Consider the following 17,841-nt stretch of genomic DNA (forward strand, 5'->3'; position numbering starts at 1 on the left):
TCTGAAGTTTGAACTATGTAATGGCATTATATACTTTAAACACTTAATATTGAAAAAAATATTTTAACCTACTTCTAGGAACTAATTCAACATATATATTTACACATGTACTTCATATGTACAAAAGTATTTCTATGGAGATATTTGAAGATTCTTGAGTCCTCTCTTCTCCGGCCCAGCTCTAAATCTGAGTGTTTGCTCTAGGAGAGATCTGTCTTCATTCTGGTCTCCACCTCTGGAGCCTCTCAGTCCCTAGGGTATTTTGGAAAGACCATTGCCCAAAGCTGAGCACTCCAGACTACTGAGGCAAAGATAGCTATACACTTTCTTTTTTTTGTGAAGAGGCAGTGGCCATCCTAAACCATGTAATCTCTTACCCACAGCAGAATATGGATTCAGAGTGGCTTGCTTGAAATCATGAATTCATAAAGATTTAACAATACAAGAAATGCAAGTTGCTTCAGATCACTGTTGTGAAAGACTGTTCATGAAGCTGTTTCAGGTGGTGTTGGAGAAGAGCAAAGGGTATCTGCAACTAGCTAAAGAAGTGCTCATGCATGCTGGACTTCCAACCTTACCCATGTAGCTCTGCATCACTGTAAGAAAGTGTTGAGCTGCTTTAGGAGGGGCATCGAGGACCTCTGTGGCTTCTACAGACATCTCTAATTTACAGACATCTCTAATTTAGACACCATTATAAATTTACCTTAGCCCTTCTTGGGTCTTTCTTTTTAAATATAATATTTATTCTTTATGATTAGAAAAATAATACATAAGTATAGAATTTAGAAAATATAAAAAAAAAGTTCAGAAAAACAACACTCATAATCTTACCACATACATACCATCATTTTTTTCCTTATTTTTGTTTTGTTTCTTACAATATTGAGTGGCTGACATACAGTTTTGTATTCAACTCCCCCCCCCCTCCAGAACTGAGGATCAAACTCAGGGTCTTGTGCATGCTAGGCAAACACTCTGTTGTTAAGCTACATCCTCAGTTCTCTTAATTTTTTTTTTTTTTTTTGCCATACTGGTTATCGAATCCAGGGGTATTCTACTGCTTATTTATATCCCCAGCCCTTTTTTTATTTTTCATTTTTAAGATATTATTTGTTGTCAACGAATCTTTATTTTATTCATTTATATGTGGTGTTAAGAATCAAACCCACGGGCTGGGATTGTGGCTCAGTAGTAGAGAGCTCCCCTAGCACGGGCGGGACCCAGGTTCGATCCTCAGCACCACATAAAAATAAAGACATTTCCCCTTCTCGGTCTATTCCCTAAAGACCTAAAAAGAGCATGCTACAGGGACACTGCTACATGGATGTTCATAGCAGCACAATTCACAATAACAAGACTGTGGAACCAACCTAGATGCCCTTCAATAGATGAATGGATAAAAAAATGTGGCATTTATACACAATGGAGTATTACTCTGCATTAAAAAATGACAAAATCATAGAATTTGGAGGGAAATGGATGGCATTAGAGCAGATTATGCTAAGTGAAGCCAGCCAATCCCTAAAAAACAAATGCCAAATGTCTTCTTTGATATAAGGAGAGTAACTAAGAACAGAGTAGGGACGAAGAGCATGAGAAGAAGATTAACATTAAACAGGGATGAGAGGTGGGAGGGAAAGCGAGAGAGAAGGGAAATTGCATGGAAATGGAAGGAGACCCTCAGGGTTATACAAAATTACATACAAGAGGAAGTGAGGGGAAAAGGAAAAATAATACAAGGGGGAGAAATGAATTACAGTAGAGGGGGTAGAGAGAGAAGAGGGGAGGGGAGGGGAGGGGAGGGGGGATAGTAGAGGATAGGAAAGGCAGCAGAATACAACAGACACTAGTATGGCAATATGTAAATCAATGGAAGTGTAACTGATGTGATTCTGCAATGTGTATACGGGGTAAAAATGGGAGTTCATAACCCACTTGAATCAAAGTGTGAAATATGATATGTCAAGAACTATGTAATGTTTTGAACAACCAACAATAAAAAAATAAAAATAAACTTCTAAAAAAATTTAAAAAATAATAAAAATAAATAAAAATAAAGACATTGTGTTGTGCCCATCTACACCTAAAAAATAAATATTAAAAAAAAAGAATCAAACCCACATGCTAGGCACGTGCTCTACCACTGAGCCACCACTCCAGCCCCTTATTTTTCATTTTGAGATCGGGTTTCTAAGTTGCCAAGGATGCCCTTGATTTTGTGACCCTCCTTCCTTAGCCTCCCAAGTAGGTGGGATTACAGGTGAAGGCCACCATGTTAACGGATTTTCAAAAACATGATTTATAATACTTCAAAATGGTCTTTCATGAATATGTGCTATAATGTATTTAACCACTCATCTATTTTTAGATATTTCATTTCCAATTTTTCCTTAACTGACGCTGTGACGAACAGCTTTGTACACATCTGCCTTCTTGATTATGTTTTAAAATAAATTTCTAAAAGTGGAATTCCTGAGCCAAAGTTACTCTTGATATGTAGTATTAAACTGTTCCAGAAGGAATATACCAATCATTGTGCAAATGCAGGTACCCATTTTACCTCACCCCAAACTAAATGGGTATTATCATTTTTTAAAATATTGCTAATTATGTATGTAAGAAATGATATCTTATGACTTTAAATTTTATTTACATTTATTTGATTACCAATGAAACTGTGTTTTCATATGCCGATTGACATTTTTAATTCTTACATGAATTATCTGCTTAAGTTTCTGGTCTTGGGTCCTACTTGAATGTTGGTCAGATTTCAGAGGATCTGTATAAATGGCCTGTTCAATATTGTCAGGTATTGTGTTCTCTGAAGCCATCAAAATAGTAGACCATTCTGAAGAGGCAAAGAAGGATTCCTTCTATTTCATTCTGTGAGGGATCAGGTCAGAAGGCAAGGAGCATACACTCTACACTGGGCCGGGAGCTAGAATACCTGGAGCCTATTCTTGGCTCAGTCTGAGTCTAGGCTCAGTTTTTCTGAAACTTGAAATGGGCCTTGGATACCTGAGACCATTTACCTCACTTACAGATGAGGCAACTGAGATTCTGAGGACAGAAGAAGGCCCTTGGCTAAGGTTTATTGGTTGGCTGGTTGGTTGGTTGGTTGGTTTTTCATGGGAAAAGACTTTTCAGAGTGAAGATAAGGAACTATTGGTATGTATGGCCTCTCACAGCAAATGGAGTACCAGAACAACAAAGGGTGAGACAATGGTCTTTTACTCATCCAAAGAGGGATCCACTCAGATAGTCTCTGCGGTTAATTGCAAGCTCTGACATTCTGTGAGTCACTCATAGGAAAGTTATCTGTATGTTCTTGGCACATACAGATAGAGTTCCAGTCTAGGATAAGAGATTTCACAGACCATACTCTTGGAAAGAACTAGCCTGTGGCTGGCTAGATATAGCTACTTACCATCACCCAAAAACCAACCAGTTTCTGCATCTGTCACAGTGTGTCAGTGGGGCCATATTTGTAGTGCACAGTACGCAACTTTAAATTCTGGAGCCAAATAGCAGCTGACCTAGAAAAGTATAGGGATGCTACTTTTGCGGGCCTTTAGTCTCTGCAGGGGCTTCTTGTACTCTCACCCTCAGGGTACAAGGACATGCTCCTAGAGGTGCTCAGGGTGCAGGGCAGAGGCTGCATTACTATCACAAATGGCATGAGTTCAGCCAGAGAGGAACCATCAGTCATAGCAGGGAAGATGACGCTTGCCTTCTACCCACTAAGGCCCAAGTGGAATAAGAGAGACTAAATTTGTTCTGTGCGGCCTTTCAGGGCAGAGCCACAGACAGTGGAAGGAAGTGTCTGGGAAGCAGCTGGAATGGATGAAAGGAAGAACTTGAGTTCACTCGGGCTTCCATGTGCTCCCGTGACTGTTCCTGGGAAGGTCATGTCTTGCCTCCTGAGTCCGGAGCTCAGACACCTAGCAAGGATCTGAGAACAGGGGCTCTGTCAGGCTTTCTCCCTACCTAGACTGGCAAGGATGGTAGTGTTTGACTTTACAACCAGTGAGAGCAAAACTGGACCCTATCAAATAGAGTACTGGGTCCCCAAGAATCCATTTTTTTTAATTTAAAAAATCTAATTGAAGGGCAATTCCTATTTGGGTCCCCTCTTGCCCTTGCAAGAGTTCTAGTTCTATTCTTCACACTTGAATAAATTCTACTCCTTTCATTCTGGAAAAAATCTAATTGCAAAATAGACAAACAAAGAAACTATAGAACTCAATAAAACAATCAATAATTTAGACTTAACAGACATATACAGAATATTTCATCCATCAACAAGCAAATACATTTTTTTCTCAGCAGCACATGGATCCTTCTCCAAAACAGATCATATGTTATGACACAAAGCAAGTCTTAGCAAATACAAAAAAAATAGACATTGCCCTACATTCTATCTGACCATAATGGAATGAAATTAGAAATCAATGATAAAATAAAAATAGAATCTATTCCAATACCTGGAGACTAAATAATAGGCTATTGAATGATGCATGGATAACAAAATACATCAGGAAGGAGAAAAAAAAACTCTTAGAGGTAAATGAGAACTCTGATACAACATATCAAAAGCTCTGAAATATTATGAAGGCAGTGCTAAGAGGAGTTCATTACATTAAGCTCATTCATTAAAAGAAGAAAAAGTCAACAAATAAACGACCTGACATTACATCTCAAAGCCCTAGAAAAAGAAGAACAAACCAATACCCAAAGTAGTAGAAGACAGGAAATAATTAAAATCAGGGCTGAAATTAATGAAATTGGAACAAAAAGAAACAATTCAAAAAATTGGAAAAACAAAAAGCTGGTTCTTTGAAAAAATAAATAAAATTGACCAACCCTTAGCCATCCTAATGTCAAGAAGGAGAGAGAAAACTCAAATTTCTAAAATTTATGTTGAAAAAGGAAATATTGAAATACAGAAGCAATTAGAAATTATTTTGAAAATTTATACTCCAGTAAAACAGAAAACCTTGAAGACACCAACAAATTTCTAGAGGCATATAATCTACCCAAACTTAACCAGGAGGACATACACAATTTAAACAGATTGATTTCAAGCAAGGAAGTAGAAGATGCCATCAAAAGCTTACCAACCAAGAAAAGCCCAGGACCAGACTGATTCTCAGCCAAGTTCTACAAGACCTACAAAGAAGAATTAATACCGATACACCTCAAATTATTCCATGAAATAGAAAAGGAGGGAACCCTTCTAAAACCATTCTACGAGGCTAATATCATCCTTATACCAAAACCAGACAGAGACACATCAAGGAAAGAAAATTTCAGGCCAATATCCTTGATGAACATAGATGCAAAAAATTCTCAATAAAATTTTGGCGGGGCTGGGGATGTGGCTCAAGCAGTAGCGTGCTTGCCTGGCATGCGTGTGGCCCGGGTTCGATCCTCAGCACCACGTACAAACAAAGATGTTGTGTCTGCCGAAAACTAAAAAATAAGTAAATATTAAAAATTCTCTCTCTAAAAAAAAAAAAATTTTGGCAAATCGCATTCGAAAACATATTTTAAAAATAGTGCACCATGATCAAGTGGGGTTCATTCCAGGAATGCAAGGATAGTTCAACATGCAGAAATCAATAAACATAGTTCATCCCATCAATAGACTTAAAGATAAAAATCATGTGATTATATCAATTGGTGCAGAGAAAGCATTTGACAAAATACAGCACCCTTTCATGTTCAAAACTAGGGGTAGTAGAAACATATCTCAACATTGTAAATGCTATTTATGCCAAACCCAAGGCAAATGTTTTAGTCAGTTTGTATCACTCCCAGGAATCCCTGACTGCCTTATTTCTTCACCTTATACATCTAGTCACCAAATATTATCAATTCTATGACTTACAGCCATTCCCTCTGGTCCATTCTACTGCCACTATCCTGATATAGATCCTCATTACTGCTTGCCTGAAGCTTTTCTTTAAAAAGTCCCTTGTTGTTCTCTCTGCCCCATGTACCTTCAGCCATCCAATGTACTGATGATGCTAGAGTACCTAACAAAGCATAGCTCTAGTCCTGCTTTCCTGCCCCATACCTTTCAGGAAGGTGTTCATTCATTCATTTATTCATTCATTCAACAAACATAAGCTGACTGCCAACTAAGTGTGTTCAACAGTGGGAATATAATAGTAAATAAAGCAGAGATTGCCTGATATCACAATGTCTATTGTCCATTGGATTCTTTTTTTCAGGGGGTGGGGATTGGGGATTGAACTCAAGGGACTTGACCACTGAGCCACACCCCAAGACCTTTTTGTATTTTATTTAGAGACAGGGTCTCACTGAGTTGCTTAGTGCCTCACCATCGCTGACACTAGCTTTGAATTTATAATCTTCCTGCTTCAGCTTCTCAAGCCACTGGAATTACATGCATGCACCTCCACACCCAGCTTGTCCGTTGGATTCTGCCTGGCATCTGTGACCCTCTACAATAAGGCCCAGCCTATCCACCATTCCAGTCTTCTCACCTACCACCTCTTCCATGTGCCACAGCTCTGGGAAGACAAAACCACTCAAGGTGTCTTGGATATGACCCACATATTCCCATCTCCCTGCTGACCCTTCTACTTGCCTTCCTCCCTTTTTTCACATGTCTTAATCTTACTAATCTGTCTAAGCCCAGAGCTAATTACCACATTTTCCAGGAAATATTTCTTGATCCTTTTTATGCTTCTCCCCATCAGGGTGGATATGATCTTCTTTCTTGACTCCCATAGCCTTTTAAAAATCTTTTTTCAGCACTAGGAATTGAATCCAGGGGCTTGTACATACCAGGCAAGTGCTCTACCACTGAGTTATATCTCTACCATTTTTAAATTTTTATTCTTAGATAGTGTCTCACTGAGTTACTCAGGCTGGCGTTGAGGTTGTGATCCTCCTGCCTCAATCTCCCAAGTAGCTGGGATTATAGGCATGCAACACCACACCCAGACTTCTACAGTTCTCTTATCATATCTTCAGCACATAAGGTTTTCACCTGTTAGGTCCACATTTGCAGTACTTCCTAGGCCAGACTCTGGGAGAGCAGAATCCACAGCAGTTGGATTAGGCCTGAGGATCCAGACACTTCAGCTTTTTGGAGTCCCTAGGTGGTTTATTCTGCTTTCCTTTCTTCTCATCTGTGGACAAGGCTCCAAATGACAACCAAGGCAAAGTTCTGTGTAAAGAGGTAGAAAAGGGGCCTCTTCTAAACATGAAATGAGTGAGATCCTGAAAGGGAAGGTAGAGTATGGTTCTTTCCTAAGACCTTATAATCCTATCTCCTTCACCTGTAACGCTCTTCCCCCACTCTTCTCATTGTAAGTCAAGGACACTCAAATACCACCTCCTTCATGAAGTCCTCCTGGGTCCCTCCAATCTTAATCAAGTCTGCATTGAAATACATACTAGATCTTTGTGTTCCAGACTTAGACTACAAACTCTCTGAAAGCAGGCCCTTTCTGTATTCATCATTTAGCACAGAAGCTTTCACACCACCATTAATCAATAAATACATTTTTTAAAATTTAATTAGTTATAAAAATTTTAAAAATTTCTAATTGCCAAATAATTTTCATTAGCAATATAAACAAGAAGGAGAGAGAGAGAGAGAGAGAGAGATTGTTTTAAGATGTATATGAAGTACCCTAGACTTTCAAAAGAATGAACTTGATAGTTTGTTTTTGGCCTAAAATAGATTAAATACCAGAAAGACCTATCAACTTCATACATTTTATGTATGAACTTGCCTGAAGTCAGATTACAGAAATGACAATAATAAAAATAATAACAACAAAAATGTAACAGCTAGCTTATACCATGGGCCAGATATTTTGCTAGCTCGCTCTCTCTCTCTCTCTCTCTCTCTCTCTCTCTCTGTATGTCTAATTTTTTTTAACAGGAACTCTATAAAGTGAATCCTATAAATATTCCCCCATTGATGGAAAACTAAATTAAGGCTATGACAGCTAAAGTGACTTGGTCATAAGTGATGGAGCAAGGTTCCAATGTACTTTTGTTACTTAGCAGGATTATGATCCCAGGTCTCTATCCAGAACTGGTGAATCAGAATCTCCAGGGGACAGTCTGGAAATTTGTGTTTCAACAATAGTTATTCTTGGACTCAAGAATAGGGGAAAAAAAAGAATAGGATAGAGGCTTTTTTTTTTCTCTACTAGTGACACTATGTGACTTCCGAGGCTGTTATCAAAAGCAATATAACTTCCACCTGGCTCTCTCTCTCTTAAAATGTTTTTCCTTGGAACTCAGCCACCATCCTGAGAAGAAGCCAGGCCATATGGAGAAGAACCAAGGTCCATAGTCTTCTCACTTTCCTGAGTTCACAGTTACAGCCACACCAACTTGGCAGCTATCCTGAAAGTGGATCCTCTGCTGGGTGCAATGGCACATACCTGTAATCCCAGATATTGGGGAGGCTGAGGCAGGAGGACCTCAAGTTTGAGGTCAGCCTCAGCAACTTAGCAAAACCTTGTCTCAAAACAAAAAATAAAAATGGCTGGGGATGTAGCTCAGTGGCACAGAACCCCTGGGTTCAACCTCCAAAACTGAAAAAAAAAGAGGAAGAAAGAAAGAAAGTAAGTGGATACTTCAGCCCTCAACTGAACTACCCAGCTGATGCCATATGGAATAGGAGTCTTTCCTGCTGAGTCCAGTCTAAATGACAGTGTTGGAAACAGCATATCTTTTTATTTTTTCTGGAAACTGCTATGTCCAGTCTGATTCTAAACAATAGAATACCAGAACACCTTCGTATCACAGTGGTGGAAACTGTGCTTCAGAAGGCCAAAGTGACGTTTCTTTCCTGAACGTTTCTTATTATTCCAAAGTAGTTATGAGTTCTCAGAAAGACAAACAACCTTTAAACTCTCTGAGATTCAAATATATCCCATTCCTCATTTATGGTATCATTAATAATTTTTAAATTGTTTATATATTTGGATATCTTCATGTTGATTTGCCTTTTAACATCTAATCTTAAAAAACACTGAGAGTTCAAATATAGTGTGTCATTTGGACATGGTGGTCCAGACCAGCAGAAGTACAAGATAATGTTGACATTAGCCAGAAAAGCCTGGCACAGGGACAGTTCCCAGAGAAACAATTTTTAAAAATATATCATCACATATTAGCCTCATTAAAAGTCAGATTAATAGTCCTTTACATGAGTAACATAGCTATAAGAAACATAAATGAGAGTAAAGTTAAGCAGAACTCAATGGATTTTATATCCAATATTTATATACCACACCCTTCAACTTAGCTGTTGCTTGGCAACCAATCTAGGGACCTTCAATTCTACACTTTGGTTTTCTAAATTTCTTGGAGATTTCAGGGAGGTTAGCTAAATTCACAGGACCTGTTTCCATATTTATAGAACAAGGGTGATTATCCCTGCTTATCAACTCTTTCCCTCTCACAAATAAGCATATTCACTCTCTTTGCTTGCCTTCCAAGATGGCAGTGTAGGGATATTGTGTGCTCTGAACAACTCAGGGGATGGTCAATACTGTCATTCCCTACCACAAGACCCACAGCCAGGTCAGTTCTACCGCAGGGAGGCTCAAAGCGACACCAACAGGGCAATGCCAGCACAGGACGTGCAAGGTTAGGAGAGGGTGTGACAGATGGTCAGAGGGCATTGTCTCTCCACGCTCCCTGCCAGCACAGTGCTCTGAGGACATTCCTCACTCTATCTAGCTTTTCTGATGCCACATTGCTAGAGATAGAGTTTTTCTTTGAACCATTGGTAATCTTAGTGAATTCCCAATTAACTTCATCCAGATTATTTTTTAAAAGAAAAAAATCACAGTAAGATCATACAGAGAAAAAAAATTAAAGGAATGGCTTCTAGGATATGTTCAAGAGGTAGTTAGCCAAATAGTCCAATTCAATTGTTAGTTTGTCCACCTGAGAAATGAAAAAAGAGTTAATAAAATAATGGGTGAGGTCCCTTTGGGCCCTGCGATTCTTGGTCCATAATTCTGTGTAATTTTGCCTACACCATCCACCCTCATTCTGTATTTCTCTGACATTGCTGCATTCCTGAAACACTTAAATGATATAACTCTAATAATCTTTGCCCAAATTGCTAAAAGAATATATTTTCTCAATATTTTTTGGTATAAAAATATAGATCATTGCAGGAAATGGGGTTGGAGCATATAGGACATTATTCCTTCCTAAAACCAGATGAATAGCTTTGTTCAATTGTTCACTTTTCAAATAGGTCTCAACACTGAATTTTCTTCACAACATAAAAAATGGGTACCATCTTTTTCTTTCATTAAGGAAAAAGTTTTGTAGAGAAATGAAAGTATTTTTTACTTTACTTCAAATACTTACACTGTTATCTATTCCAACTCCCTGCTTTTTCACATAAAGTATAAAGACCTTATATGAGAGGTCTCTAATATGAATGGGTAGGCCCGTTACCGACCCATTCTCATTGCTTCCTCCTTAGAAACGGAATCCTGGGTATTGTACTCAACTGAAACTTTACATTTCCTAACCTGTCCTTCAAATATAGGCAGACATTAGTATTTAAGAAATTATAAGAAGAAATGCTGGGAAAATTCTTTAAAGGAATAATCCTTTTTCTCTTTTCCTTTTCCTCCTCCTTGTTACCTGGAATTTGTATATGATGGTTGGAGCTCCAGCATCCATATGGCACCAGAGCTGACCTTGAAGATGGAATAATATGCTAAAGACTGTGATACAAAAAGATAAAAGGAATCTAGGTTTATAACAAATCAAGGATATGTGCTGTAATCTCAAGGGCAACTACTAAAATAATAGTAATGAATGTATAACTAAGAAATACAAAGAGAAAAAAATATGGAATAATAAAAAATAGTTGACTGATCAAAAATAAAGTAAGGGAGAAGAGAAAAAAAGAATATTAAACAAATGAGACAAGTGGTAAGATGGTGAATATAAACTCAAATCATGAACCCAAATGTCTAGTGGAGTTACTGCTATCATATCCACACACTGGCCAAAGAAGGGAAAATAATAAGAGAATTGGATTGAAACTTATATAATGTGTTTTAATTCATTAATTCATAATGCCACAAAAAAACCTAATTTGTCACCTTGGAGGATCCTAGGAAACCAATTTATTATCTTGTAAGCTGATGAAAAAAGAGGGGAGAACCACGTACTTATCTGTTTTTCTTATAAGAACCATGCCCAGTTGTATGAATGTTTAACAACTGGCTGTTTAGTGGGGACAGTCCTAATTTGCATCACTTGCCAGCTTCCATGGTGTAAATACTCACGGAACCCACAATTTCGAGTTATCAATATGACACTGGTGAGCCTGGGCCTGGGAAGAGATGTGCACAGACAGCTCTCATGAGCAGATAAGACATGGCTTCAGCATGCCACTGACCAAATCCCTGAAGAACAAAATAGTTCAGGAAGGGAAACATCTCTTTGTCAACAGTAATCTAACTAATAAATGAAAAATAAATGATAGAGTTAGAACATAATCATTTTGCAACTTCTATTGAACCAATGGATCTCGACATTGTCAACCCACAGCTCACACAACACCACACTAGGATAGACCAATCAAGCACCATGTGCCTCCTGCTGAAAGAACCACTGCCCTTAGGATATTACCAATGGGACTGAACCCAAGTCTGAAAAACTTCTAAATCCAGCTGTCAGTTTAGCAGGAAATACAAAAAACAGGGGATACATTGAACTGCAATAAGCAAATCCAGGCTGTAGAAAATTCTACTGGTTAAATGGTTCAGGTTTTCAACAGATAAATTATGAGAAAAAGAAGGGAGTGAAGGAGAAATTAGTAGATTAAAAAATATTTAAATGACGTAATTAACTTTTTTCCCAGTATGGGGGTTGAACCCAGGGACATGCTACCACTGAGCTACATCCCCAGACCTTTTTATTTCATTGATTTTGAGACAAGGTCTCACTATGTTGCTTAGGCTAGCCTCAAATTTATGATCCTTCTGCCTCAGCCTCCAGAATAGCTGGGATTACAGGTGTGAGCTACTGGGGCCAACTATATCAACTTTTGTAATGAGTGAGATTAAAATATAGCATCTGGGGATGCAGAGTTGAGTGATAAAACATAAAGGAATGCAAGGAATTCACTTTAAAATCAGGAGACTTGGGCTGGAATTGTGGCTCAGTGGTAGAGCACTTGCCTTGCACGCAAAGGCACTGGGTTCCTCAGCACCACATAAAAATAAATAAAATAAAAATAAACATATTTTTTTCTACCCACAACTTAAAAAATATTTAAAAAAATAAAATCAGGAGAATTATTACTTTTAAACGCATGGAGTTGAGGTTGCAACAGGACTCATGGTGGGAATCCTGGGTTGGCTTGCAGAGTTCTACTTCCTCACCTGAATTCTAAGAACCTGTTACATATAATCCTTTTAAAAACTAAACTATACAGGGGTTGGGGATGTGGCTCAGCAATAGAGTACTCTCCTAGCATGTGTGAGGCCCTGGATTCAATCCTCAGCACCACATAAAAATAAATAAAACAAAGGTATTGTTTCCAACTACAACTAAAAAAGAAAAGAAAAAACAAACTAGCCACATGCAGTGGTACACACCTATAATCTCAGTGGCTCCAGAGGCTAAGGCAGGAGGTTCATGAATTCAAAGCCAGCCTCAGCAACTTAGTGAGCCCCTAAGCAACTCAGCAAGACTCCGTCTCTAAATAAAATATTTTAAAAAGAGGCCCAGGAAGTGGTTCAGTGGTTGAGTGCCTCTGGGTTCAATATCCAGTAAAAAAGAACAACAACAACAACAAAAATTAAACTATATATTTGCTTGTAGTTTTCTATACCTGTGTTTGAGTTCACAATAAAAGATTGAACAGGACTGGGGTTGTGGCTCAGAGGTAGAGTGCTCGCCTACCATGCATGAGGCACTGCGTTCGATCCTCAGCACCAATTAAAATAAAATAAAGATATTGTTATAACTAAAAATAAATATTTAAAAAAAGGTTGAACAAAAGCCAGATGAAAACATGTATAATTATTACATTTAAAAAAAAAATTTAAGAAGATGGAAAAGCTGACTATTTTTTATTGGATCATTATATACTATATATACATATCAAATTATTATGTTGTACCCCATAAATTATGTACAATTAATATAATAATAAAAAAATTAAGGCACATGTTGATTTTGTTTAACAAAGCTCAAAAACAGATAAAACTAATCTGTGATAATGGTCAAAAGAGTAGCTACCCTTAGGTAGGGCTAGTGACTAAAAAGAGGCACAAGAGGTTTCTGGGTAAGATTCTGCTTTTTCTCTATTGCTGGTCACATGGGTGAGTTCACTTTGTGAAAATACATGAAAGAAAATTAATCCCTATGTGTTAATACCACCATTATTTTGGATTTTCTGTTGCATGTGGCCTAACTTAATCCAAAGTCCCATGACAAGTTCATCACAAGGTGACCTCTCTCCATTACTTTCACTGTGATGCTGCCTGCCCTGTGGGCCCTAAATGACACATATCAGTTTCTGGGGTTTGAGTCAGTCTCCTCTCTAAGAAACAGGCTACTGAGTGCCAAGTCTCCCTCTACCTCAGAAAGGCACTGCCATTCCACCACGCTATACTGAGCCATGACCTGTGCTGTTACACAGATGAATTAGTCACCATCCTCATGAGCTCAAAATCCAGTGGAAAGAGTGCTAAATAACAGTAACAGGATTTATGTAGAAGACTCCTTTAGTAACAACAGAAACATCAGCAAAGTGAGCCTCTCTCCTTCCACAGCCAGCAAGGACAAACCACACACTCTGTTGTGTCTTAAGAATCTCCACCAGTTAGTTTCTAATCAACCATGTTTCCATTCTGGTCTTGCCCGGCTCTGATCTTTGGCCTTTCCACCATTATTGGTCCTGTTCTTCCTGTCCAGATTTGTACACTGATCTGATGTTTGCAGCTGGACATATGCAGTCTCAGGACTCTTGCTTAGTTAATCTTTCTGGATGTTTTCACTTGTTTTAAATGTCTTTACAATCGCCTGTCCTGGATCCAGACCCTATGGGGTTACGAACAGCCACAGCCACCCAGTCTCTTTCTCTTCAAATCCAGACTACCAAAGGGAAAGAGATGGGAAATCATTTTACCTCTTCCAAAAATTCTTAAATGTCAGATCTTTCAAACGTAGTGCACAAGAACGAGAGTAAAAATGGAAGAAAAGGAGGAAATAGGGATGGAGAAGAGTTTGTGAATTTGCTGTGATGATTTCTTCTTATAAAAAATAACTAAATTTGTGACAATGATGTAGCATTTCACCTAGAATTGTTTGCTCTCCAACTCCTATCAAGAGTCTGCTTGAGGGGCTGGGGTTGTGGCTTAGAGGTAGAGCGCTCACCTAGTATGTGTGAGGCACTGGGTTCGATCCTCAGCACCACATAAAAATAAATATTGTGTCTACCTATAACTAAAAAATAAATATTTTTTAAAAAGAGTCTGCTTGAAGAAGTCATATTTGAGAATGAAAAAAAAGTGAGGGTCACTAAGTACTTATTTCCCAGATTCTCTAAGCTTTGTCCTTGAATCAATTCAGATCACCATGAAGCTATGTTCTAGATTTACATTATTATGACAATCCATAGAAATAATTGCACAGAAATTACAATCTAATAAAGAGCTCTTAAAAATAAATAAAAAGCAGATAACTATCCAATAAAATGATAAATAATTCACAATGACTTCTAAATGGAATTAAAAGTAAGCACCCTCTCTACTACCATTTCCCCTATAAGCAGGCTTATTCTGGTATGGGGTTGGGATCCTTTGACTGATGAGAAGAAGGACAGTTATAAGTATTCATGCTTGAAGAAACCATAATAAAATTAATTCCTGACAAAGAGATGAGAAGAAAATGAAGAAGATTCTAAAGCATTGAAAGCCAGAGCTATCAAACTAAGCACAATGGAGGGGACAGAATAAAAGGGAAATGAATAAAAATATGTAGCAATATATAAAAAGTATAATTCATCATTTTTATTGCTTTTATTTTTAAATAACATGACAGTGGAATGCATTACAATATTTATTACACATATAGAGCATAATTTTTCATATATTTGTATATAAAGTATGTTCACACCAATTCATGCCTTTATACATGCACTTTTTTTGCATTGCAATTCTTATTACACCTATATACCACAATTTTTCATATCTCTGTTTGTATATAAAGTATGTTGATGGGCTGGGGATGTGTCTCAAGCGGTAGCGCGCTTGCCTAGCATGCGTGTGGTGCTGGGTTCGATCCTCAGCACCACATACAAATAAAGATGTTGTGTCCGCCGAAAACTAAAAAATAAATATTAAAAAATTCTCTCTCTCTCTCTCTCTCTCTCTCTCCTCTCTCACTCTCTCTTTAAAAAAAAAAGAAGACAAAAGAAAAAAACCTCCACCAGAAAATTTCTAGAACTCATAAATGAATTCAGCAAAGTAGCAGGATATAAAATTAACACCCATAAATCCACACATCAGTGATGAATCAATTGAAAGAGAAATTAGGAAAACTACCCCATTCACAGTAGCTTCAAAAATAAAATATCTGGGAATCAATCTAACAAAAGAGGTGAAAGACTTGTACAATGAAAACTACAAAACACTAAAGAGAGAAATCCAAGAAGACCTTAGAAAATGGAAAGATCTCCCATGGTGTTGGATAGGCAGAATTAATATTGTCAAAACAGCTATACTAGCAAAAGCGCTATACAGATTTAATGTAATACCTATTAAAATTACAGTGACATTCTTCATAGAAATAGAAAAAGCAGTCATAAAATTCATTTGGAAAAATAAGAGGCCCAGAATACCCAAAGCAATTCTCAGTGAGAAAAGTAAAGCAGGAAGCATCACAATACCAGACCTTAAATTATACTGCAGAGCTACAAAAATGGCATGGTAGTAGCGCCAAAAAAGACATGAAGACCAATGGTACAGAACAGAAGACATGGAGACAAGCCCACATAAATACAGTTATCTCTATACTAGACAATGGTGCCACAAACACACATTGGAGAAAAGATAGCCTCTTTAACAAATGGTGCTAAGAAAACTGGAAATCCATATGCAACAAAATGAAATTAAACTCCTATCTCTCACCCTGCACAAAGTCCAAATCAAAGTGAATCAAGGTCCTAGGCATTAGACCAGAGACCCTGTTCCTACAAGAAGAAAACATAAGCCCAACTCTCCATCATGTCTGCTTAGGAACCAAATTCCTCAACAAGACTCCTAAAGTGCTAGAAGTAAAATCAAGAGCATGAAGAGAGAGCCTACAGAATGGGAGGAAATCTTTTGCCACTTGCACCTCAGATAGAGCATTAATTTTCAGGATACATAAAAAACTTAAAAAACATCTAACACCCCCCCCCAAAAAAAATAAATAAATGGGCAAAGGAAGTGAACAGGCACTTCACAGAAGAAGACATATGACTAGTCCACAAATAGGTGAAAAAATGTTCAACATCTCTAGCAGTTACAGAAATGCAAATTACAACTACACTGACATTTCATCTCACTCCAGTCAGATGGCAATTATCAAGAATACAAGTAACAATGTTGGTGAGGATGTGGGGAAAAGGTACATTAATACATTGCTGGTGGGACTACAAATGGGTGCGACCACTCTGGAAAGCAGTATGGAGATTCCTCAGAAAACTTGGAATGGAAGCAACATTTGACCCAGTTATCTCACTCCTCAGCATATATCCAAAGGTCTTAAAATCAATGTATTATGGTAGCATGCCACATCAGTGTTTATAACAGTCAATTCACAAGTGCTAAGCTATGGAATCCTTCCCTAGGTGCCCTTCAACAGATGAATGGATAAAGAAAATGTGGTACATACACAGAGTGGAATATTGCTTAGCCATAAAAAAGAATGAAATTATGGCATTTGCTAGTAAATGGATGGAACTAGAGACTATAATACTAAGTAAATTAAGCCAATCCCAGAAAACCAAAGGTCAAGTGTTTTTTTCTGATATACAGATGCTAACACACAGTGGGGTGGGGGAGAATAGAAGTTCAGTGGATTAGACAAAATGGAATGAGGGGAAGGGAGGGGAGATAGGAATAGGAAAGACAGTGAAATGAATCAGACATGACTTTCCTGTGTTCATATATGATTACACCACCAGTGAAACTCCACTTCATGTACAACCACAGAATGAGATCCTAATTAGAATAAGTATAAGTCCATGTATGTATGTCAAAATACACTCTACTGTTATGTATATCTAAAAAGTTTTAAAAAGATATCATAACGTATCTATTAGAATGGCTAAAAGGTTTTTAAAAAAAGACAAACATGACACTATTATATGCTGGTAAAGATATAGAGCAACCAGAACTCTCACTCTCATTGCTGGTGGAAATGGAAAATGATAGAGCTCCACTTAGGGAGATGGTTTGAAAGTTTCTTCTAAAGTTAAAAATATACTACTTATAATACAACCCAGCAATCATATGCCTCATTACACCTTCATTTAGGTGTAATGAAAACAGGTTCATGAACAAAAATCTATTCACAGATGTTTAAATGTCTTTATTCATAATTGTCCCAAACAGGAAACAACATAAATGTCCCTCAATTGGGAAATGGATAAACAACCATCCAAACAATTGAATATAATTCAGCAATAAAAAGGAACAAATAACTGATAACTGCAACATTGTGGATGAATTTCAAAAGCATTATATTAAGTAAAAGAAGCCTTGATTTGGAATGCTACATAGTCTATGATTCCATTTATTTGAC

The sequence above is a fragment of the Spermophilus citellus genome (genome assembly GCF_964194105.1).
Source record: "Spermophilus citellus genome assembly, chromosome: 2".
Lineage (NCBI taxonomy): Eukaryota > Metazoa > Chordata > Mammalia > Rodentia > Sciuridae > Spermophilus > Spermophilus citellus.